This window comes from Pristiophorus japonicus, chromosome 8 (genome assembly GCF_044704955.1).
Source record: "Pristiophorus japonicus isolate sPriJap1 chromosome 8, sPriJap1.hap1, whole genome shotgun sequence".
Taxonomy (NCBI): domain Eukaryota; kingdom Metazoa; phylum Chordata; class Chondrichthyes; family Pristiophoridae; genus Pristiophorus; species Pristiophorus japonicus.
Genome location: NC_091984.1, coordinates 160,202,884 through 160,228,599, shown reverse-complemented (window position 1 = coordinate 160,228,599; position 25,716 = coordinate 160,202,884). Strand labels below are relative to the sequence as shown.

The 25,716-nt window shown below is 45.0% G+C and overlaps 1 long non-coding RNA gene and 4 other non-coding genes across 5 annotated transcripts; all 5 read left to right on the top strand.

Moving 5' to 3' along the window:
• Nucleotides 1-377: 377 nt before the first annotated feature.
• LOC139268784 (uncharacterized) lies at nucleotides 378-10,579 on the top strand. The gene is made up of 12 exons (XR_011594108.1): nucleotides 378-407; nucleotides 639-695; nucleotides 4,317-4,358; nucleotides 5,024-5,063; nucleotides 5,544-5,578; nucleotides 6,269-6,355; nucleotides 7,619-7,654; nucleotides 8,147-8,234; nucleotides 8,422-8,440; nucleotides 8,615-8,652; nucleotides 9,724-9,814; nucleotides 10,470-10,579. It is a non-coding gene; the product is annotated as an uncharacterized lncRNA (long non-coding RNA).
• On the top strand, nucleotides 5,177-5,258 carry LOC139270096 (small nucleolar RNA SNORD79). The gene has a single exon (XR_011594443.1). It is a non-coding gene; the product is annotated as a small nucleolar RNA SNORD79 (small nucleolar RNA).
• Nucleotides 6,120-6,204, top strand: LOC139270100 (small nucleolar RNA snR60/Z15/Z230/Z193/J17). Its single transcript, XR_011594447.1, has one exon. It is a non-coding gene; the product is annotated as a small nucleolar RNA snR60/Z15/Z230/Z193/J17 (small nucleolar RNA).
• LOC139270101 (small nucleolar RNA snR60/Z15/Z230/Z193/J17) lies at nucleotides 8,000-8,082 on the top strand. The gene has a single exon (XR_011594448.1). It is a non-coding gene; the product is annotated as a small nucleolar RNA snR60/Z15/Z230/Z193/J17 (small nucleolar RNA).
• Nucleotides 9,577-9,652, top strand: LOC139270099 (small nucleolar RNA SNORD47). Its single transcript, XR_011594446.1, has one exon. It is a non-coding gene; the product is annotated as a small nucleolar RNA SNORD47 (small nucleolar RNA).
• Nucleotides 10,580-25,716: the final 15,137 nt, after the last annotated feature.

Here is a 25,716-nt window from a genome sequence, read left to right as displayed (position 1 = left end):
AGGAGGAGGAGGGTTGCTGGGCTCGCTGGGGGTCATTAAGGGGGATGGGAACTGCGGCTTCTCCGACCTACGGGCATCGCCCCTGCCTCTCAGCTCGGGAAGCCCCAAAGAAAATTGGCCACTCGACCACGTGATCGAGGAGCACACGAGCTATTCAATTACGTCATGACACGCTCCGTCAAACCGCCTGCGGGAATTAATGTTCCGCCCCCCTGCACCACCTGCTGACCAATGGGACTGACAGCTCGACGTAACGCTATGACTGACGGCGGTTACGGCCAATAAGCGTTACTGACCCGTTGGGGGCGTTGTGGGCGGAGCTGCAGAATCCCATGAGTCAGTGCGTGGGCTGGCTATAAAGGGCGGCGGCGGCAACCGCGCGGTCTCAGTGGGCCGGGAAACATGTTGTAAGTGTGTGTGTGTGTGTGTGTGTGTGCGCGCGCGCGCGCGCGCGCGCGCGCGCGTGTCCCGAAAATATAGGCCTCGGCCCGCGCTGTGATGAACCCATGTTGGTAGGGACATCCGAGACGCTGTGATGAGGATCCAACATGCTGAGAACGCGGAGCCAGGCGTGTGGGCCGAAGCCCGGGCCGGGCTGTTGATGCCGGCTCTCGGTAACTCTTTCTCTCTTTTTGCAGGTCCGGCCACGGGCGGTGCGGCACTGCGCCCTGGAGGATGCAGCTGGCGTGCCTGAGGTAAAAGGAGAGATCTGTGAGGGGGAAATTATTGGCCAAGTTTCTGAGACGGTATAAATGTTAATTTAGAAACACACTGATTAATGGACAGTCAGCATAGATTTGTTAAGGGACGGTCGTGTCTGACTAACTTAATTGAATTTTTTGAGGTAACCCGAAGGGTTGATGTATATGGATTTTAGCAAAACTTTTGATAAGGTCCCACATGGCAGACTGGTCCTGAAAGTAAAAGCCCAGGTCAAAGTGGCAATTTGGATCCAAAATTGTATCAGGGTAGAAAGCAAAGGATAATGGTTGATGGGTGTTTTGTAACTGGAAGGCTGTATCCAGTGCGATTCTGCAGGGTTCAGTACTGGATCCCTTACTTTTTGTAATATTCATCGAGTTAGACTTCAATGTTGGGGGTATGGAGAAGAGGTTTGCAGATGGTGCTAAGATCGGCTGTGTGGTGGTTGATGAAGAAAGCTGTAGACTGGAGGAATATATCAACGAACTAGTCAGGGGGACAGAATAGTGGCAAATGGAATTAAATCTGGTTATGGGAATTGGGCAGGGAAGTGGATTTGAGGCCAGGATCAGATCAGCCATGATATTGAATGGCAGAACAGGCTTGAGGGGCAAAATTATCTACTATTTTTTGTGTAATCTGGAGAAGTGAGGTAATGAATTTGGGATTGGCTAACAAGGCAAAACAATACATCGAATGGTAGGTGTTGACTAACATGGGGACCTTGGAGTGTTATGTCCACAGGTCCCTGAAAGTAGCTGTGGTGTAGAATACAGGAGCAGAGAGGTTATGCTTGAACTGTGTAAAACCCTAGTTCAGCTACAGTACTGCGTGTAGTTCTGGTCACCACATTACAGGCAAGATGTGATTACATTAAAGGGTGCAGATAAGATTGACTTGCGTTGTCAGCAGTGGAAAATTTTAGATGAGGAATGATTGGATAGGCTGGGTTGGTTCTCTTTGAAATAGATGAGTTTGAGGGAAGATAGGATGCACCTATTTCCCTTAACAGGGGTCAATAACCAGGGCCATAGATTTATAGTAGTTGGTAGAAGGATTTGAGGGACAATTTCTTCACCAGAGGGGGTGGGGGTCTGGAACGCACTACCTGAAAGGGTGGCAGAGGCAGAAACCCTCGTATCATTTTAAAAGCACTAATGTTGGAAGATGGGATTAGGCTGGGTGATTTTTTTTGACTGGCAGACATGTTGGCCCAATGGCCTCCTGTGTCATGATTTTCTATGATCAAGTTACTGTGTGAAGCCAGTGATTAGTGGTCAGAAGTGTCTAAGTTGTTTCCACTCAGCCTTGTAACTGTTGGAGTGTTCCCACATTGTGAGGAGTGAGTGATGCTGTGCTCTTGTTCCAGGTTCCATCCTTTCTTGCTGTGCCCCATCTCCTGCCTGAACAGCTAACTATGCTGCTGCCTAGTCACTCACTTGCCCTTTACAACAGGCATCCTGTGGGGAACTGAGATTTAAGGATGTGATATTTTAATGCTGAGGTGTCTATTTTTGTTTTTGTGGGCAGCAAGTCACCTGTAGTTTGAATCTGTTATGTTTATATACATCTGAGACATGGGGACAGGAGTAGGCTGTTTAGCCCATATAGACTGATCTGCCATTCAATGAGATCGTGGCTGCTCTGAACTATATTCTGTCCATATGTCTTGATACTTGTGTTTTAGCAACGCTGCTAATTTACATGTGTCTGAAATTTGTGAACCAGCCCATGAACATGAAGGGAACATTGCAGCTAAAGGGGGTCGGGGGTATGGAGAGAAGGCAGCAATGAGGTACAGAAGTCGCATGATCAGCCATGATATTGAATGGTGGTACAGGCTTGAATGGCCCACTCCTGCACCTATATTCTATTTCTATAATGGCACGGGGGTGCAGAGATTAGATGTTTGGTGTAACCTTGTCCCAGCAGTTGGTTGGGTGATGCTAATCAGTTGAATTGGGCTGGGTTGTGGAACTATGAAAATTGGGGATAGAGCCATTGAAACAGGCAGAGGCCATTCAACCTGTTATTTATGCCTGTGCTGGCTCTTTGAAAGAGCAGTCCTGGTTAGTCCCACATCTCCCTCTTTGTATGTGAACCTATAAGTTTCTCCAAGTACTTGTCTAGCTCCCTTTATTAAATTAATTATGGAATCTGCTTCCATCACCTGTGTTCCAGATTGTGACTCGGGGGTGGGGGGGGGGGGGAGAGGAGAAAGAGAGAGATTCTTATCTCCCCTCTAGTTCTTTTACCAATGATTTTGAATCCTATGACCTTATTATTGACCCACACTAGAGGAATATTTACTCAAATCAAAACCTGCCATTTGATCTGTGTTCCAGGGAGAAATGTCTTAACTTTTTCCAATATTCCCTCATCCCTGGTAAACTTCCTGTACCCTTTCCAGTGCCTATGCATCTTGCTGAAATGTGCCCACAATTGTCCAAGGCTCAACTTGAGGCCAGCATTACATGTGTAGAGCTGGAGGTGGTCAAACTGGGGAGGGGTGAGATGGTGAATAATCAATTTGATTCACTAAATGGTTGCTCACTTTCATGACTGGCCCCAACCAGAGTGGGAATGGTCTAATTTCTGTTGGTCTGGCTGAGCCAGTGCCTGTGCTCCCATGTTTGGGGGTTCTAAGTGCTGGTACAGAGCTGATCATGAGACAATAACCTGGAATGGGGTTGGTACAATGATCTGCACCAGATGACTTGGCCTGTGTAGGAACCATGTTGGAATGTGACACTGATAAACCATCCTAACTTTTCCAGCTTACCTGTAGACTGAATTAGTCTATACTGCCACTAATGGCATGGGTCCCTGTCTGCATTGAATGTATAGACAACTTGTCTAGGTTCAGAACCATTGTGTGCAGAAAGACTGATTAGGCTTGTAAACCATTCATGTTGCCAGTGAGGACTCACTTAACAGACCAACACTTCCATCTCGTGCGGAGCAGGCTTGAGGGGCCGGATGGCTCCTACTTGTTGTTGAAGAGCCATTTGATGTCCCAACAGGACCAGATGTCTTGAACTCTTCTGTAGAATGCTGTGCTCCCTCTGTGTCCGATCATGTGTGCCAGCCCCTGGAATGGGGTTTTAGCAACAGTCCCCTCCACCAGAGGAGTGAGTGCTGCCAATGAACATGGTTAGCCATGGAGGGGGGGGGGGGTTCATGCGGTGCATTAACTCTGATGGGCCTATCCTCCATTATCCTAGTCTGAACGGGTAAGTATGCCTTGCAGGTGCTGTGGTTTACAGCAGGGTGGGCCAAGCTTTTAGAAACATAGAAAATAGGTCCAGGAGTAGGCCATTCGGCCCTTCTACCCTGCACTGCCATTCAATGAGTTCATGGCTGTGTGGGAGAGGAGGGGAAGAGAAATGTTTACCAACCTCTTGGCTGGCACCTGGTCTGGGGGGGGGTGGTGGTTAGGACCCTGATTTGTATATTTAGTATGTTTTCTTGATGTTGCTGCGAAGCCAATGATTAATGAGTAGTGGTCAGAAGTGTTTCTGAGAACTTTTATTGTTATGAGGCTTGCAATTCTCGGTTGGTGAGTGCCTACATTGTGAGGGGCGTGTGAGTGATGCTGTGCTCTCTCGTTCCAGGTTCCATCCTGCCTGGCTGCTCCCCATCTCCTGCCTGAACAGGTAACTGCTGCTGCCATGTCGCTTGCTTGCCCTTTAACTGGAGTCCTGTGGGGGAACTGATGAGATTTAAGGGTGCAGTATTTTAAAGCTGGAGTGTCCCAAGTCTCGTGGGCAGCATAGTCTGTACCTTGGGGCCTTGAGTGTCGCGGAGGTTTCAATCTGCTCTCGAAGGATCTGTAGAGATACAGCAGAACCAAACAGATCCTGTTCTGATTGAGCAACACTGCTAAAGGCAGCCCATTTAAACCTCCAGGCTTGTGATCACCCAGCAAATAAACCTGTGAAAAGGGGGGGGGTGTGGTACAGGTTGGCTACGATTGGGCACAGTTGTGTTCTGATCTGAATTGTGTTGCTGGATTTGTATCCCATCGGGTGGGTGACCCTAATCTGCAGCTTCCCCCTTGGTTGGATAGAGGAGGTGTAAAGGGATGGGTCTGTGGGGGCGGTTTCCCTCCTGTCTACTTGGCTGTGACAAAACTCTTTACAAACCCCATCTCCCCCTGACTGTGTGCCACTGTGATGATGCTTATTTGCTACTCTCGACATTCTGGATGACGAATACACCAACCACCATACAAGGTTTCTGAGGCATATAAAGTTGAGGTGTGACTGAGGATGTGTCCAGTCTGACCAACAGGTCATTAACATGGGTCTCTGTTGTGCAGGTGTGGATGGACGCTGCAAGTAAAGTACCTGCTGTTCCAGGTGAGAATAATTGCACAACAATGATTTTGAGCGTGCTAATCTGAGTTGGTTATGTGTCCTGTTGTGAATTTGGATTTCGAATCCGCTTGCAGATGTAGCGTGGAGTTCATTTGTACTGTTGATGATGCTGATACAAATACAATGGGAATCTCTCTGAGAAAGAGTGAAAGAGACTTTGTAATTACTGAACCAGTACAACATAACTTCCACCCCGTTCTGCTCAATCTGATGAGGGCCAACATTGTCGTCATATCCAAAAATAAATGTCCTTGCATCTTGCCACTGCGCTGATATAAACCACTCTTCCTCAGTCTGAGTCACTGATACTTGGGGTGATAATCTGAGTTTCCAGTAGTGAACAATGCTGGCATCCCTTTATCCCTGTTCTGGCTTTAGTTACCACCCTGTGTCCTGAGGTTATCTCCAAATGCAACAAGAGCAACAAATTTATTGATGGCTAATGGTGGTTTTATTTTCCAGGTGCTTGGGTTGTCTGAGAGCGGGGCAAATGGAAGGTGAGTGGATGGGATTGGCTGTGGGGGGTTGAGTCAGTGAACCCTGTTGCAATGCTCACTCCTGTGTGGTCTTAGCAGCTGTGCAGTTACACACCTCATCTCCATCAACAGCAGGATTGATACTGAAGCTTGAGAGCAGTGATATTTATAGTGCTAATATGGTGAGGCCTCTACTGGCTGCTGTTAGAATTGTAGCATAAGCACAAAGGAGGAATTTTGGCCCATTGTCTGCCAGCACTTTGAAGAAGTTATCCAATTAGTCCCATAGCCATGCAAATTTTTCCTTTAAGTGTTTCTCCAATTACACTTTGAAAAGTTACTGCTTAATGCTTCCACCACCCTTTCAGGCAGTACATTCCAGGTCACGGTGACTTGCTGTGTAAAGGTTCATACTGAGGTACTCTGTAGGTAACTTGCATGCACTGACTCCAGCTGCACACCCATATACTCTAGTGTTGCACTGTAACTGCAGGCTGGAAGCTGGGCTGTTTCTCTTGGGCCACCACATGGAGCTGTATTGGTGCAGGGTTTCTGTCTAATGGAGGATTGTATGATGAGCACATAGTTCAGCAGATCACTGATGAAGAATTCAGCATCAAGTCTTTCGCTCCTATCTGACAATTTCCTCGACTCAAATAATGAGATACACGGCAGTGTTTCCTGCTCTGAGTTAGTTCTCCTGATTTACAGACTCCTGCTGATTCCAGATGTGAACTAAGGCTGTGGGAAAGTCTTGTACAGTTGTGAATGGATTCACAGACACCAGTGTCTGTTCAGGTGAGCATGATTGCATCTTCCTGGGCTATGGCAACACAAGGAATTAAGTTCATTTGGTGGGGTGGAGGAGGTGATGCAGAGCTGAGAATTCTTGTAGTGGGGTGGTTAATACTGTTCCACTGCATGTCACTGGAGCCTGTTGGTCCTGAATGTGAATCTTGCTGTTAAACTGGATTAGATTTAGCTCAAAAGGTAGAGCAAAGTGGAGTTAGGCATTCATTTTTACTGTTAATGCTATAAAAGGTACAATGGGAATCTGAGGGGGGGGGATTGTAATGACTGAACCATAACTTCCACCTATTTGTGACTTCAGGCCAACATTCCATACTCCTGGTTTTCTGTCCAACTGCTCAATAGCAGTGTCTGGGAGACAGAGGGTCCATTGTGCCTCTGCTGGCTCCCCTACTACATAAGAGATAGATTTGGCCCCTTGAGCCTGCTCTGCTATTAAGATCATGGCTGATCTGATCTTTGACTCTGTTCCCCTTCCCTGCCCACTCCCCATAACCCTTTACTCCCTTATCACTCAAATCTGTATCTCCGCCTTAAATATTCAATGACCCAGCCTCCACAGATCTGAGGCAGAGAATTCTGCAGATTCACAGCCCTCTGAGAAGTAATTCCTCCTCATCTCAGTCTGAGTAAGGGGCTGGCCATTTAAAACTATGTCCCCTACTTTTAGTTTCCTTGAGTGGAAATATCCTCTGCATCCACCATGTTAAGCCCTCTCCTGATATGTTTCAATAAGATCACCTCTCATAACTCCAATGAGTAGAGGCTCAACCTATCCTCATAAGTCAACCCCCTCATCTCTAGAATCAACCTTTTCTGAACTGCCTCCAATGCAAGTATACCCTTAAATACAGAGACCAAAACTATGCAGTACTCCAGGTGTGGCCTCACTGATACCCTGTACAGTTGTAGCAGGACTTCTCTGCTTTTATACTCTATCCCCCTTTCAATAAAGGCCAACATTCCATTTGTCTTCCTGATTACTTGCTGTACCTGCATACTAACTTTGTTTCATGCACAAGGACCCCCAGGTCTCTGTACTGCAGCACTTTGTAATTTTTCTCCATTTAAATTATAATTTGCTTCCAATTTTTTCTGCCAAAGTGGATAACCTCATTTTCCCACATTATACTCCATCTGCCAGATTTTTGCCCAATCACTTAACCTGTCTATATCGTAAGTGAGGTAGATATATATATATACCAATTGCCTTTGTTGCAGTGTCTAATGGTGGTGGCTTTTATTTTTCAGGTGCTTGGATTGTACTGAGGGCTGAGCTGATGGGAGGTGAGTGGATGGGATTGGCTGCAGAATCTGAACCCTGTTGCAATGCTCACTCCTGTGGGGCCTCCAAGTCTTGGCAGTTGTGCAGTTACACACCTCATCAGCAGTGGGTTTGACTAAGACTGATTCAGGTCAGAGTGTGGAAAACACCTGTGTATCTTGAAGTGTTGTGGAGGAGTACTGGCTGTTTTACTGAGGTTGGGTGTGTTCTGTAGGTAACTTGCACGCACTCGAACTTCAGCTGTGCACTCACGCTCTAGTGTTGCACTGTACCTGCAGGCTGGAAGCTGGGCTGTTTCTCTTGGGCCACCACATGGAGCTGTATTGGCGCAGGGTTCCTGTCTAACGGAGGATTGTATGATGAGCACATAGTTCAACAGATCACTGATGAAGAATTGAGCATTGTCTTTCGCTCCTATCTGACATTTCCCTCATTACACAAATGCCGAGACTCATGGCAGTGTTTCCTGCTGAGTGAGTTCTTTTGTTTTACAGATTCCTGCTAATTCCAGATGTGAAGTTGGGCAGGGTGTTGGTTTCTGATTCCAGGTGTGAAGCTGGGCTGTGGACCTGTCTTGTGCAGGTGTGTAGAGTTTGGTGCTGTCTGCTGTGTTGTACCCTACCACCTCCTGCAGTATTAACTTCTGTGTGATGTGTGAATTAGGTCTCTGAAACATGAGGAGAAATGAATGACTGACAGAAGTTTGACCATTTGTTTTGAATTGCCTCTCTGAGCCTGTCTAAATCAGATTTCTTTTTCTCTCTCCCAGGTGCTTTGACTGTTGCACAGTAAGTATCTGCTCTGTTCTATATTTATCATGAGTGCCTGTGTGATGAGAACTTGAGACCTGAGTTGTCGCTGAAGACTGTCTGATATTAGCTCTAACTGACTTGGGCAGATGAGGATCACTTGATCCAGAGCAGGGTTGCCAGCAATGACCTGACCGTGCCTTTCTATTTCAGGATCACCAGATGTGGGATCATTGGCAGCACCAGTGGAGGTGGGTTTTTGTCTGAGGACATGTGTTGTGTTGTAGTGTCTCCTTTTAATCAACAGCAGACTGGCAGGGGAGCAAGGTGCTTGTCAGTTGCAGTGTTTGTTAGCTTGTGTGCAAAAGCACTGATTAAAGGTACCAGTGTAATGGGATGTTGACTCTTGCAGTGTGTTTGTCTGGCCACAGCTGGAGTACTGCATGCAGGAATGGGGTACTGAAGTTGTGTGATTAGCCATGATATTGAATGGTGGTGCAGGCTTGAAGGGGCCAAATGGTCTACTCCTGCACCTATATTCTATGTTTCTATGCAGTTCTGGTCACCACATTACAGGAACGATGTGATTGCACTAGAGGGTACAGAGATGATTTATGAGGATGTTGTCTGGACTGGAGAATTTTAGCTGAGGAAAGATTGGCTAGGCTGGGTTTGTTTTCTTTGGAACAGAGGAGGTTGAGGGGAGATGTGTGTAAAATTGAGGGGTCTAGATAGTGGATAGGAAGGACCTATTTCCCTTAGAGGGTCAACAACCAGGGGGCATAGATTTAAAGTAACGAGGATTTTGAGGGTAAATTTCCTCACCATGTGGTGGGGTCTGGAACTCACTGCCTGAGGGTGGTAGAGGCAGAAACCCTCACCACATTTAAAAGTGGGCTATGGACCAAGAGCTGAGAAGTGGGATTGGGCTGGATATCTTGGCCAGCGTGGAAATAATAGGCTGAAATGGCCTCCTGTGCTAATTTCTATGATCAAGGAGTATGTTCAGCTAGCCTGTCAGCATTAGATCCCATAATTTAACCTCTTGGAAGAGGCTAGTGATTCCTGAGCTTGGTCTGGGATTTATGGTTTGGAATCACTTGCTGGTCCTGCCTGAATTGCTGTTTGAGCAGCAATGCATGTGTATGCAAAGGCTTCAACCAAACTTTGTACGAAACCTGTGATGAAAATGATTCTGCCATATGAACCCCACTGATTCTACTCTCAAACCGTTCCATTTAATCTGAGGTTTCACTGCTCTCTGTACCTGCTGCCTTGTGATTGTGGGCTTGTTGGTAACCATGTGGTCTCTGCATTTACAGGGAGCTGCACCAACTGGAGGATGCAAGGACTGAGTTCACAACTTTATAGCTGGGTTCATCTATAGGGCCTACTTTGGGGGTGACCGAAAAGGTAATTGGAAGGAGCTGTAAAAGTACATTACTACTCAGTGGGTAGCACTCCTGCCTTGTGGAAGTTGAGTTTAAGACCCACTGCAGAGACTTGAGCACATAATCCAGGCTGACCTTACACAAGTGTAACATTGAACTGCTTCAGAGGAGATGTTAAAACTGAGGCCTTGTTTTTTTAATCCTGCTGTTGACCTTGGTTTCTGTAAACTGTCATGGAAAGTGTTGTATAAATGTAAATCCTTTCCTTGAAAAGCCCAAATGCATTCATTTAATAGGACTAGAATCTATTGCAGTAGAAAGTACAGGGGGTTTGTTAATTTAAAATGTGCTCATTGCAGCACATGCTGTGTATCTTACCTGGAGTTAACAATCCTAGTTTCAGCTTGAGATGTGCTGTGCTTGGGTGTGCATGGAAATGATGAAATCTATTCTTGAACTCTCTCACTGACAGGTGATGAAAGGACATGTCTGATTCTGTGCCAACAGCCCCAGTGCAAGCACAATTGTTTTACAATTTTGAGTCAGCTGGAGTTTCCTGTAGGGAGCAAGAGAGTTGGGGTGTATCGAGATTGATTTTCTAAATGCTGTGACTGAAAAGTTTCTAGTCTTTGATTGTTATAATCATCTGTCTGAATGCATTTCCCTTTGTTTCCTAGATGCAAGGAAGCCAGTTGCCACAGATTGGGACCCATTTTACTCCAGATTTGTTGGTGTGAGAACTCCTTGTAACAGTGAAATAGCAAATAAAATACTAATTTTACCAAGATTTTGTGCCGTCTCCCTTGGACAATGTTTACAGACTGAAACTGGGTAGCGTTTAGTCATGTACTCGCATTGGTTTTGCTAGTATTGTTTCACATCAAACTGGTCACCTGGACCAATAGCTAGCTGTATGCTGGTGTTTATGCTCCCATTTCCATACCAGCCTTCTCCCACTAAGCCTGTCAACACATCCTCTCTCCCTTTCTGTCGTGTACTAATAGAGCTTCCCCTTAAATGCAGCTTTTGAGTAGGTAGTTTTGGGAATGTTGTAGATTCGCATAGCCTCACCTAATCTGGTCTTCAATAGTTGTCACCTGTGTTTAAGCACCTCCCATTAAATCTCCCCAGAACTGTGTGCAAGGGTTTTCAACCTTTTTTGTTTATGATCCACACTATCTGGAATTGTAACAAGCCTTGTCTTGACCAGTGGGAGTATTTTTCCAATTAAATGGTACATGCATACACTGACTCCAGACATGCTTTTCCCACATGTGTGGGATTCTGTATAATGGCTGTAACTGTCCAGCACAGGCCTAGCCAATACTAGCTGCTGCTGCTTTGCAAACAACATACATTGCAAGGATAAGATTTAAGTGCAGCTGTTTTATTGACTGCACCACTGCTGAAGGGGGTGGTTTGGAATTGGGAAATGAGTAAGTGTGTAATAAAATTAAATTAGCAGCATCCAGGCTGCAGAATGGTGTTTTATCTCCAGCACAGTCCTGATCAATGTTCCCTGTAAATTTGGTGCTGTGTGGCCCCTCATGTATATGCACTGTTTTTCTCATTGGAAAGTGGTTGCATCAGGTTCCTGGTGTGCTGCAGTTTGCAGGGATCATTGGTCCTGATTTTTCCTCATGATTCCTCCAGCTTCTGGAACATCACAACCCTGCAGTTGCTAGAAGCTGCAATTTGGGCAGCATGATTTCTTAGCCTCATAAAATTCTTCCAAGACATAGGCAGTCCCTCAAAATCAAGGAAGACTTGCTTCCACTCTTGGTAAGTGAGTCCTTGGGTGATTGAATAGTCCAATACGAGCACCATAGTCTGCCACGGTGGGACAGATAGTTGTTGGAAAGGGGTGGGTGGGACTGGTTTGCCGCACGCTCCTTCCACTGCCTACACTTGATTTCTACATGCACTTTGCAGCGAGACTCCAGGTGCTTGGTGCCCTCCCGGATGCACTTCCTCCATTTAGGGTGATCTTTGGCCAGCGACTTCCAGGTGTTGGATGTTGCATTTTATCAAGGAGGTTTTGAGGGGGTCCTTAATGTTTCTTCCCACCTGGGGCTCGCTTGCCATGTAGGAATTCAGAGTAGAGCGTTTGGGAGTCTGGCATGTAGCCTGCCCAACAAAGCTGGTCAAGTGGTCAGTGCTTTGATGCTGGGGATGTTGGCCCAATTGAGGACACTAATGTTGGTGCATCTGTCCTCTGGATTTGCAGGATCTTGTGGAGGTATCGCTGGTATTTCTCCAGCAACTTGAGGTGTCTACTGTACATGGTCCACATCTGAGCCATACAGGAGGGTGGGTATCACTATAGCCCTGTAGACCGTAAGTTTGGTGGCAGATTTGAGGGCCTGATCATCGAACACTTTTCCAAAGGCTGCGCTGGCACGCTGAAGGTGGTGTCGGCCCTTGCTGATAGGCTCCCGAGGTATGGAAAGTGGTCCATGTTGTCCAGGGCCGTGCCGTGGATCTTGATTTTGGGGGGTGGGCACAATGCTTTGTGGTAAGGTCAGGTTGGTGGAGGACCTTTGTCTTATGGATGTTTAGTATAAGGCACATGCTTTCATACACCTCGGTGAAGATGTCGACTATGACTTGGGAGTTCAGACACGAGCGTCGTCTGCGTACTGTAGTTCAAGGACTGGATGCCAGTGAGGTGAGAGGAGTTGAGAAATCGGAAGCAAGACGAAAACGTGGACAGGTGGAGAATTGTACCAACTGATTTGACGCACGACTCACTGGGGAAACTAAAAGCTTTGGCCTTTATTGCAGAGGGGATGGAGTATAAAAGCAGGAAAGTCTTGTTACAGCTGTACAGGGTATGGATGAGGCCACACGTGGAATACTGTGTGTAGTGGTTTCCATATTTACAAAAGGATACACTTGCTTTGGAGGCAGTTCAGAGAAGGTTCACAAGGTTGATTCCAGAGAGGGGGTTGACTTGAAAGGTTCAGTAGGTTGAGCTTCAATTGGAATTCAGAAGAATGAGGTGTGATCTTAGAAAATAGGTGCAGGAGTAGGCCATTTGGCCCTTCGAGCCTGAATCATCATTCAATATGATCATGCAACTTCAGTACCCCATTCCTGCTTTCTCTCCATACCCCTTGATCCTTGAGGGCCACCTCTAAATCCCTTTTGAATATATCTAACTTGACAACATTCTGTGGTAGAGAATTCCGCAGGTCATAAGATTTGAGGGGGCTTGACAAGGTGGATGCAGAGAGGATGTTTCCACTGATGGGGGAGACTAGAACTAGAGGGCACGATCTTAGAATAAGGGGCCATCTATTTAAAACTGAGATTAGATTTCTTCTCTCCAGGGTTGTGGATTTGTGGAAGTTGGGACATTGAATAAATTTATGACAGATATACACTTTCTTAACTGATAAGGGGTTATGGGGAGCAGGCGGGGAAGTGGACCTGAGGCCATGATCGAAGCAGGCTCGAGGGGCGTATGGCTTGCTGCTATTATGTTCTTGGGTTCTTTAAGTCACGTGCTGTCTGGCACCAATTCTCTGCTGCATCCAAACACCAATCGCTGCCTCGTGCACAGACCAGCTGGCTTTTTACTCCACACTTCAAAACCTCACTGAAGATCGTGGCTCTGATTCACTCATTGGATGGCATCTCTTGATGTTCAAGGATCTCGGCCATCGCTTGTCCCGACTCCAATTCTCACTGCTCAACGTGTTTTTTTTCCCACATTTTTGGTGGATCCTGGGTTGAGCACCCTTGCTCTAAGAATAATCCTAGCTTCTTTAATCTTGCCACATAGCTGAAGTTCCTGGTAGCTTTCTGATAAATTTCTGCCTCCAAGGTGTCTCCTTGTTAGATGTCACCTGTGATCACCCCTGTGCTTGCTGACTTACATTGGCTTCTGTGATATCTTCACAGCACACACAGCTTCCTAAGATGGCAGGCTGCTCTCTGGGAACTCTCCGGAAAGCTGCTTGTTTAATGATTAACTATGCAGCTGCAGTACACAATACGTCCACATCCACAGTGTGGAGCAACAAGCATTCCAAGCTTACAAACATTGCACTTCTCCCTCCTTAATGAAAAAGCCATCATAAATAACTTTAATTTTTATACATATTTGCAAATTTAACTTTACCACTTGTTTTCTGTTTCGAAGAGGACACCTTCACTCTCAAACAGAAGCTTCCAAACATGGTGTTGATTTCACACTCATTTGAGGCTCCTCCTGAGGAACAATTTCCTCCACGGAATTTCCTTGATTTTCACTTGCACTCACTCTAACTTCAGGCTCGATGTTTCCCTGACTCGGACTCAGACTTTCATTCTGATTCTCTCCTGGATTTGTTTCCAGCACATTGGATTTAGGATTTGCTACCGGTATATCAAAACTATGATGCGTCAGAAATAATTGAATCATTCCCATCTTCAACTCCTTCCATGTCTGTAGGTAAAATATGATTAGTATGGACAAACCTAACCTGTCCATTATCAAACAGCTTTACCAAATATGTGCGAGGACCACATATCTTCACCACTCTTCCGGGTAACCACTTTAACCATTTATAGCGATGGTTCTTCACTCTCACCTAGTTTAATTTCACTCTTCTATCTTACTCTGCCTTCATCGTGATTCTCTTTTTGTCTTAATTGTATCTCTTCTACAGACTGCCAAATTTGGCTTGAACAATGAGAATCTGGTTCGTGGCTGTCGTTTGAGAAACAATTCTGCTGGTGTTCTATTAGTAGTTGTATGAGGAGTATTTCGATATGTAATCAAAAAATTAGTCAATTTGTGATCCAATGGCAATTGTCGTTTTCTTGGATTTGGATCTAACATTTGTTTTATGAGGGCACATTGGACAATTTGTACAGTGCGCTCTGCTGCACCATTCGAAGCAGGGTGGTATGGTGGAACCTTGGTATGTTTCATACCATTTTTGCTCGTGAATTGTGCAAATTCTTCTGAACGAAATTGTGGTCCATTATCCAAAACAATTTCTTCAGGGATGCCAAATGCAGAAAATAATTTTCGTAAAATGTCCAATGTTTTACTTGTTATTTTCCACATTGGAAACACCTCAACCCACTTTGAATGGCTATCAATTACAATGAACAATTGTTGTCCATCGAACTCAGCAAAATCAATATGTAGCCTTTGCCACACCTTGGGAGGCCATTTCCATGGCTGTAATGGTACTGGTGGTTGGTTGCTTGCTTACCGATTGACATATAAAGGGGCTGCAGGAGGGGTCAAAACTAAAAATCATGGTTTAAGAACTAGTATTAAAACACTCTACTTAAACGCATGCAGCATTCAAAATAAAGTAAATGAGTTGATGGCACAAATCATTACAAATGGGTATGATTTGGTGGCCATTACAGAAACGTGGTTGCAGGGTGGCCAAGACTGGGAATTAAACATACAGGGGTATCTGACGATTCGGAAAGATAGACAAGAAGGGAAAGGAGGTGGGTAGCTCTGTTAATAAAGGATGATATCAGGGCAGTTGAGAGACACGATATTGGCTCCAATGAACAAAATGTTGAATCATTGTGGGTGGAGATTAGAGATAGTAAGGAGAAAAAGTCACTGGTGGGCGTAGTTTATAGGCCCCCAAATAATAACTTCACGGTGGGGCGGACAATAATCAAGGGAATAATGGAGGCATGTGAAAAAGGAACGGCAGTAATCATGGGGGATTTTAACCTACATATCGATTGGTCAAATCAAATTGCACGGGGTAGCCTTGAGGAATTCATAGAATGCAGACGGGATTGTTTCTTAGAACAGTATGTTACAGAACCTACAGGGAGCAAGCTATCTTAGATCTGGTCCTGTGTAATGAGACAGGAATAATAAACGATCTCCGAGTAAAAGATCCTCTCGGAATGAGTGATCACAGTATGGTTGAATTTGTAATACAGATTGAGGGTGAGGAAGTAGTGTCTCAAACGAGCGTACTATGCTTAAACAAAGGGGACTACAGTGGGATGAGGGCAGAATTGGCTAAAGTAGACTAGGAACACAGACTAAACGGTGGCACAATTGAGGAACAGTGGAGGACTTTTAAGGAGCTCTTTCATAGTGCTCAACAAAAATATATTCCAGTGAAAAAGAAGGGCGGTAAGAGAAGGGATAACCAGCCATGGAAAACCAAGGAAATAAAGGAGAGTATCAAATTAAAAACAAATGCGTATAAGGTGGCCAAGGTTAGTGGGAAACTAGAAGATTGGGAAAATTTTAAACGACAGCAAAGAATGACTAAGAAAGCAATAAAGAAGGGGAAGCTAGATTACGAATGTAAACTTGCGCAAAACATAAAAACAGATAGTAAAAGCTTTTACCGATATATAAAACGGAAAAGAGTGACTAAAGTAAATGTTGGTCCCTTAGAAGATGAGAAAGGGGATTTAATAATGGGAAATGTGGAAATGGCTGAGACCTTAAACAATTATTTTGCTTCGGTCTTCACAGTGGAGGACACAAAAACCATGCCAAAAATTACTGGTCACGGGAATGTGGGAAGGGAGGACCTTGAGACAATCACTATCACTAGGGAGGTAGTGCTGGGCATGCTAATGGGACTCAAGGTAGACAAGTCCCCTAGTCCTGATGAAATGCATCCCAGGGTATTAAAAGAGATGACGGAAGTTATAGCAGATGCATTCGTTATAATCTACCAAAATTCTCTGGACTCTGGGGAGGTGCCATCGGATTGGAAAGCAGCTAATGTAACTCCTCTGTTTAAAAAAGGGGGCAGACAAAAGGCAGGTAACTATAGGCCGGTTAGTTTAACATCTGTAGTGAGGAAAACGCTTGAAGCTATCATTAAAGAAGAAATAGCGGGACATCTAGATAGGAATAGTGCAATCAAGCAGACGCAACATGGATTCATGAAGGGGAAATCATGTTTAACTAATTTACTGGAATTCTTTGAGGATATAACGAGCATAACGATCGAGGTGTACCGATGGATGTGGTGTATTTAGATTTCCAAAAGGCATTTGATAAGGTGCCACACAAAAGGTTACTGCAGAAGATAAAGGTACGCGGAGTCAGAGGAAATGTATCAGCATGGATCGAGAATTGGTTGGCTAACAGAAAGCAGAGAGTCGGGAAAAATGGGTCCTTTTCGGGTTGAAATCGGTGGTTAGTGGTGTGCCACAGGGATCGGTGCTGGGACCACAACTGTTTACAATATACATAGATGACCTGGAAGAGGGGACAGAGTGTAGTGTAACAAAATTTGTAGATGACACAAAGATTAGTGGGAAAGCGGGTTATGTAGAGGACACACAGAGGCTGCAAAGAGATTTAGATAGGTTAAGTGAATGGGCTAAGGTTTGGCAGATGGAATACAATGTTGGAAAATGTGAGGTCATCCACCTTGGGGAAAAAAAACAGTAAAAGGGAATATTATTTGAATGGGGAGAAATTACAACATGCTGCAGTGCAGAGGGACCTGGGGGTCCTTGTGCATGAAACTCTTTTGAGTTTACCTGAAAATAAACATAAACATTAAAACCATGCCACCCGCCTGGGTGACACAGCAGACATTTTCAAGGCCCCTTTTTTTTTTTCCTTTTTTTTCTTTTTTTGGTTTTTTTTGGGGCGCTAAAATCAAATTTTTCCAGTGCCCCCTATAAAAGGGGAGGGGGACACTAAAAGCACCGGCAATTAAAACAAATTAAACTTTAAAACGTAAAATCAAATTAAAATTTGGTTGCCGGGCGTGATGATGCACTCCAGTCCCTCCGGTGCCCACCTCTCGCGGAAGGCCGCGAGCGTACCGGTGGACACCGCGTGCTCCATCTCCAAGGACACCCTGAACCGGATGTAAGAGCGGAAGAGAGGCAGGCAGTCAGGTTGAACGACCGCCCGCTGCCTGGACCGGCTGATGGCACCCTTGGCCGTGCCCAGGAGCAGTCCTACGAGGAGGCCTTCGGACCTACCCGCTCCCCTCTGCACAGGGTGCCCAAACATCAGGAGAGTGGGACTGAAGTGCAGCCAGAATTCCTTGTGCATGAAACTCTTTTTGGTTCCTTGTGCATGAATCCCCCAAAAAAAGTTAGCTTGCAGGTGCAGCAGGTAATCAGGAAGGCGAATGGAATGTTGGCCTTCATTGTGAGAGGGTTGGAGTACAAAAGCAGGGAGGTCCTGCTGCAACTGTACAGGGCATTGGTGAGGCCGCACCTGGAGTACTGCGTGCAGTTTTTGTCACCTTACTTAAGGAAGGATATACTAGCTTTGGAGGGGGTACAGAGACGATTCACTAGGCTGATTCCGGAGATGAGGGGGTTACCTTATGATGATAGATTGAGTAGACTGGGTCTTTACTCGTTGGAGTTCAGAAAGATGAGGGGTGATCTTATAGAAACATTTAAAATAATGAAGGGGAGAGACAGGATAGAGGCAGAGAGGTTGTTTCCACTGGTCAGGGAGACTAGAACTAGGGGGCACAGCCTCAAAATACAGGGGAGCCAATTTAAAACCGAGTTGAGAAGGAATTTCTTCTCCTAGAGGGTTGTGAATCTCTGGAATTCTCTGCCCAAGGAAGCAGTTGAGGCTAGCTCATTGAATGTATTCAAGTCACAGATAGATAGATTTTTAACCAATAAGGGAATTAAGGGTTATGGGGAACGGGCGGGTAAGTGGAGCTGAGTCCACGGCCAGATCAGCCGTGATCTTGTTGGGTGGCGGAGCAGGCTCGAGGGGCTAGATGGCCTACTCCTGTTCCTAATTCTTATGTTATTATGTTCTTATTAATGTTGGGGAAGTCCAGAACCAGGGGTCACAGTCTAAGGATAAGGGGTAAGCCATTTAGGACCGAGATGAGGAGAAACTTCTTCACCCAGAGAGTGGTGAACCTGTGGAATTCTCTACCACAGAAAGTTGTTGAGGCCAATTCACTAAATGTATTCAAAAAGGATTTAGATGTAGTCCTTACTACTAGGGGGATCAAGTGGTATGGTGAGAAAGCAGTAATGGGGTACTGAAGTTGCATGTTCAGCCATGAACTCATTGAATGGCGGTGCAGGCTCGAATGGCCGACTCCTGCACCTATTTTCTATGTTTCTATGTCGTATACTGACTGACGATGTACTCTATATCTTTATCATAGCCTGGCCGCCATAAATAACTGCGTGCAAAACTCTTGGTCAAGCACATTCCCAGGTGCTGGTCATGGAGGTCTCCTAATAATTTGGACCTGAATTTATTTGGTATAACCACTCTTGCACTCCACATGATACAATCTTTATCGACTGATAATTCATTCTACGAATGAAGAATGGATGTGTATCTTTGTCTGTTACCTGGTTTGGCCATCCATTTGCAATATACTCATACACCTTTGACATCACTGGGTCACGTTTGGTTGCTCTACCAATCTCTTCAGCTGTGACTGGTAGTTCATCAATGTATGAAAAATAAAACACTTCTTCCCTATCGGGTGTAACCTGTGATGGGGAAGGCAATCGAGACATTGCATCAGCATTACTGTGATCAGCTGATCATCTGTATTCAATATCATATGTATATGCTGACAAAATCAAAGCCCATCTCTGCATTCGGGCTGCAGCTAATGTTGGAAACATAGAAACATAGAAACATAGAAAATAGGTGCAGGAGTAGGCCATTCGGCCCTTCTAGCCTGCACCGCCATTCAATGAGTTCATGGCTGAACATTCAACTTCAGTACCCCATTCCTGCTTTCTCGCCATACCCCTTGATCCCCCTAGTAGTAAGGACCTCATCTAACTCCTTTTTGAATATATTTAGTGAATTGGCCTCAACAACTTTCTGTGGTAGAGAATTCCACAGGTTCATCACTCTCTGGGTGAAGAAGTTCCTCCGCATCTCGGTCCTAAATGGCTTACCCCTTATCCTTAGACTGTGACCTCTGGTTCTGGACTTCCCCAACATTGGGAACATTCTTCCTGCATCTAACCTGTCTAACCCCGTCAGAATTTTAAATGTTTCTACGAGGTCCCCTCTCATTCTTCTGAACTCCAGTGAATACAAGCCCAGTTGATCCAGTCTTTCTTGATAGGTCAGTCCCGCCATCCCGGGAATCAGTCTGGTGAACCTTCGCTGCACTCCCTCAATAGCAAGAATGTCCTTCCTCAGGTTAGGAGACCAAAACTGTACACAATACTCCAGGTGTGGCCTCGCCAATGCCCTGTACAACTGTAGCAACACCTCCCTGCCCCTGTACTCAAATCCCTTTGCTATGAAGGCCAACATGCCATTTGATTTCTTAACCGCCTGCTGCACCTGCATGCCAACCTTCAATGACTGATGTACCACGACACCCAAGTCTCTTTGCACCTCCCCTTTTCCTAATCTGTCACCATTCAGATAATAGTCTGTCTCTCTGTTTTTACCACCAAAGTGGATAACCTCACATTTATCTACATTATACTTCATCTGCCATGCATTTGCCCACTCACCTAACCCCTATCCAAGTCGCTCTGCAGCCTCACAGCATCCTCCTCGCAGCTCACACTGCCACCCAATTTAGTGTCATCCGCAAATTTGGAGATACTACATTTAATCCCCTCATCTAAATCATTAATGTACAGTGTAAACAGCTGGGGCCCCAGCACAGAACCTTGCGGTACCCCACTAGTCACTGCCTGCCATTCTGAAAAGTACCCATTTACTCCTACTCTTTGCTTCCTGTCTGACAACCAGTTCTCAATCCATGTCAGCACACTACCCCCAATCCCATGTGCTCTAACTTTGCACATCAATCTCTTGTGTGGGACCTTGTCGAACGCCTTCTGAAAGTCCAAATATACCACATCAACTGGTTCTCCCTTGTCCACTCTACTGGAAACATACTCAAAAAATTCCAGAAGATTTGTCAAGCATGATTTCCCTTTCACAAATCCATGCTGACTTGGACCTATCATGTCACCTCTTTCCAAATGCACTGCTATGACATCCTTAATAATTGATTCCATCATTTTACCCACTACCGATGTCAGGCTGACCGGTCTATAATTCCCTGTTTTCTCTCTCCTTCCTTTTTTAAAAAGTGGGGTTACATTGGCTACCCTCCACTCTATAGGAACTGATCCAGAGTCAATGGAATGCTGGAAAATGACTGTCAATGCATCGACTATTTCCAAGGCCACCTCCTTAAGTACTCTGGGATGCAGTCCATCAGGCCCTGGGGATTTATCGGCCTTCAATCCCATCAATTTCCCCAACACAATTTCCCGGCTAATAAGGATTTCCCTCAGTTCCTCCTCCTTACTAGACTCTCTAACCCCTTTTATAACCGGAAGGTTGTTTGTGTCCTCCTTCGTGAATACCGAACCAAAGTACTTGTTCAGTTGGTCCGCCATTTCTTTGGGGACTTTGGATGGAGGATTGCTGTTAGGGGCTTATGGTCCGTAACGATGGTAAATTTACAACCATACAAATATTTGTGAAACTTCTTGACCCCAAAAATTAATGCCAAAGCTTCCCTTTCAATTTGCGCATAATTTCTCTCACTGGCACTGAGAGTGCGTGAAGCAAAAGCAATTGGTCTCTCCTCCCCACCACTTAATACATGAGAGATTACTGCCCCAACTCCATATGGAGAGGCATCACATGCTAGTTTAATCTCCTTAGATGTGTTGTGGTGAACTAACATGGTGCTCTCTACCAATTTGTTTTTACACTTCTTGAATGTTGTTTCGCATTCTTTTGACAACTTCCACTGGACCTGTTTTTTCAAAAGTTCATTCAGAGGATGTAATACTGTAGCCAAATTTGGCAGGAACTTCCCATAATAGTTCAAAAGACCCAAGAATGAACGAAGTTCAGTGATATTCCTGGGAGTGGGTGCATTTCTAATCGCATCCAATTTTTCCATGGTTGGATGTAAACCATCTTTGTCTACTCTGTACCCTAAGTACTCCACTGAGTTTTTAAATAACTCACACTTACGAGCAGATACTCGTACTCTGTGCTCCTCTAGCCGTTTGAGGACTTTATTCAATATGTTATGAATTTGCCTATTTGATGCTGAAATTGGTATGTTATCCAAATAACATACTACCCCTTCAATACCTTGCAAAATCTGGTTCATCATCAGATTTGGAATATGGCAGGGGTGGAAGACACTCCAAACGGCAGCCTATTAAATTGATATTGGCCTAGATGAGTATTTAGTCAAACATGACTTGGACTCCTCATCTAGTTCAAGCCGTAAGTAGGCATTCGTAAGATCCAGTTTTGAGAAGATCTGACCACCTGTCAATGTTGTGAACAAATCTTCTATATTCGGCAATGTATTGGGGACATTACCCTCTAGAACCTGGTTTACGGTTACCTTATAATCACCACACAATCTTACTTTACCATCAGACTTCGGTACAATAACAATGGGTGTAGCCCAATTACATTGATCTATCTTACAAATAATGTTCTCAGTCTCTAGTCTTTTGAGTTCTTGCTCAACTTTCTCCTTGAGTGCCTATGGTACGGAACGTGGCTTGTAGTAAACCGATCTAGCATCCCTCTGTACCCTGACACTCGCCTTGAAGCCTTGGATCGGGCTGCCCGTTTCGCAGAACACCTTCGGATACTGCTTGATAACTCTTCCGTTGACGAAAATCTCGCTTCCACACAGAAAATCTCACTCCAATCCAGCTTCAGTGAGCTCAACCAATTTCTTCCTAATAAAGCAGTCTTGTCTCCTTTCACTATTATTAGAGGCAAGTTCTGAAATTGATCTTTACATTTCACCGGTACGGTGATACAGCCTACTACAGGAATTTTCTCTCCCGAGTAGCCTCACAGCTCTATCTTGGATTTCTCCAGTTGGAAATCACGCAATTTGTCGCGGTACAGCGACTCCGGTACTACACTCACGGATGCAGCCGTGTCAATTTCCATTGGTATCTTGAATCCCGCAACATCTATGTGGATTTTGATGTTTTCCGAATCGTCCGTTAACCTTCTGCTCCTGATGACGTGTAATTCTAACATCTCCTCGTCCTGTTGTTGTTCTTCCAAGCTATGTAGTCTCTTTGGATTACTACTCATAGCTTTGAACGCTGGACTCATAGCTTTAAAAATTGGTTTACCCTTCAGTCAGCATGCTTTCGCAAGATGCCCTGTCTTTCTGCAGAAGAAACACTCTGCCTTCACGTATGGACAACTTTGAGCAATGTGTTGTCCCAGGCACCTATAGCAAGACTTCGATGTTCTGGTAGAATTTCCAGTTTCTGAGACTTTCGGCCCTGGCCGTCTTTTACTTTGAACCTGCAGGTGATTTACCGCGGTTGACTGACGACCGTAATTATTATTTAATTCTCGGGAATATTGTTCGGCCATGCTCATCGACCTCGCTGTCTGACAAGCAATCTCAAAGGTCAAGTCATCTGTCATCAGTAACTTCCTTCTGATCGCATCATTTTTCACCCCACAAATAAAACGATCCTGTAATGCTCGGTTTTGAAAGTTTCCAAAATTACAGTGTATCAATAGCTTTTTTAATGCTATGATATAATCAGCGATACTTCCGCCTTTTGATTCCGAATCCCGAAACGATAGCTTTCAGCAATTTCTAACAGTTTGGGGTTATAGTACTGTTCCAGCTTCGTTAAAATCTCTTTAAGCGTTGTGTCCTTTGGCTCGTCAGGCACAAGCAGATTTACAAGGGTTTCGTATAATACCGGACCTGCCACTGATAAGAAGATCGCTTTCTTACGTTCCAACACAGCCTAGTTCTGGACTGCATTGTCTGGAACTTCGATTATATTATTTGCAGTGAAATACATTTCTAGCCAATCCACGTATGCTTTAAAACGTTCCTGGTCGTGTCTATATTCACCCAAATATCCGATTACATTTTTAATCTCTAGTTGTTCACACCGTGTGCTATATTTTACCTCGGATTTTTGTAGCTTTTTTCAAAGACAGAAACTTCCAAAGTCTTCTGTCGGCTGGCTGAATCCTTCACCAACAAAATTTAAGCTTTAAACATCCGAAAAATCTCCCATCTCGCCGCCAAATGTGATATCTTCACAGAGCACAGCACACACAGCTTCCTAAGATGACAGGCTACTCTCTCGGAACTCTCCGGAAAGCTTCCTGTTGTTTAATGATTAACTATGCAGCTGCAGTACACAGTGTGGAGCTACAAGCATTACAAGCTTACAGACATTACAGCTTCCAGTTAAGCAGCGCCTGTTTCAAAATTCCCATCCTTATTTTCAAATCCCTCCATGACCTCGCCCCTCCCTATCTTTCTCATCTCCTCCAGCCCTACAACCCCCCGAGATGTTCGCGCTCCTCTAATTCTGCCCTTTGAGCATCCCTGATTATAATCGCTCAACCATTGGGGGCTGTGCCCTCTGTTGCCTAGGCCCCAAGCTCTGGAACTCCCTGCCTAAGCCCCTCTGCCTCTCTTTCCTCCTTCAAGACGCTCCTTAAAACATATCTCTTTGATCAAGCTTTTGGTGACCTGCTCTAATTTCTACTTGTGCAACTCGGTGTCAAATTTTTATTGCAGAGCATCCCTGTGAAGCGCCTTGGGACATATCACTGTTAAAGGTGCTATATAAATACAAGTTTCACAGGCGCAAGTTGCTGTCTGGTGCCTTGCCTTTGTGTTGGCAGGTTATCCAGGGCGCAGCACAACACAGCAGGATTGCATCATTGGCTTGCGATAGTTTTTTGGTTAGTGATCGGGAGCCAGGACTGATTCCTGGATGGCATGGAGACTGATTTCAAGTTAGTTTTTTTTTTGCCTTTCATGCTGAGATTAATCACTGACCTGGTCTCTGCCTCCGCTATTAACCAGGAACAGAGATCCTTTTTAAAAGTACGTCTTGGTTTCCTGCTGTTGGAGCTTGTGAATCAGCAGGGAGTTGGTCTGTGGGATCTGCCCTATGAATCACAGTCATTAGTTAATCGGTTTAATGTTGTTTCAGGTTATTTCCTCTTCTGAGGCCTGCTGATTATTTAATGTGGTTGCGTATCTGTCTGCGGGTGGGGGGATTCAGATCAGATTAATTGCTCATAATTGCATAGTCTGGCTTTTAAGTGAAGTATCCTGGGGTTTCTGACCAAATGCTGTCCCTTTCATTTTGCCCAGGTGGCTACTTTTTCACAAGTTTATAAGAACATAAGAAATAGGAGCAGGAGTAGGCCATATGGCCCCTCGAGCCTGCTCTGCCATTTAGTACAATCATGGCTGATCTGATCATGGACTTAGCTCCACTTCCCCGCCCGCTCCCCATATCCCCTTATTGGTTAAGAAACTGTCTATTTCTGTCTTAAATTTACTCAATGTCCCAGCTTCCACATCTCTCTCGGGCAGTGAATTCCATAGATTTACAACCCTCAGAGAGAAGAAATTTCTCCTCACCTGTTTTAAATGGGTGGACCCTTATTCTAAGATCATGCCCTCTAGTTCTAGTCTCCCCCATCAGTGGAAACATCCTCTCTGCATCTACCTTGTCAAGTCCCCTCATAATCTTATACATTTCGATAAGATCACCTCTCATTCTTCTGAATTTCAATGAGTAGAGGCCCAACCTCCTCAACCTTTCCTCATAAGTCAACTCGCTCATCTCCGGAATCAACCTAGTGAACCTTCTCTGAACTGCCTCCAAATAATTTGATCAATGTCTTTTTTTTGCATTAAGTCGCTGGCAGGCAGGGATTTCATGCCACAGGCCCTGTGGCTCATGAATGAACCTCAGACAGTAGGCCTCGGCTGGGTTATTCTAAACACGGGCATTGCTGCCACATCTCCATCCTGTGGAAAGGACATTTCCAGCATAGTTTGGATTATTAGAAACTAACGGCAGCTTATTTTCTCCTCCTCAACCCAGTGTTGCCCATTTGAATTTGCTGACTAGCGTCAGGTGTGGCTATGGTACCACTGTATTTTGCTAATGCATGCACTAATTTTTGTACAAAAT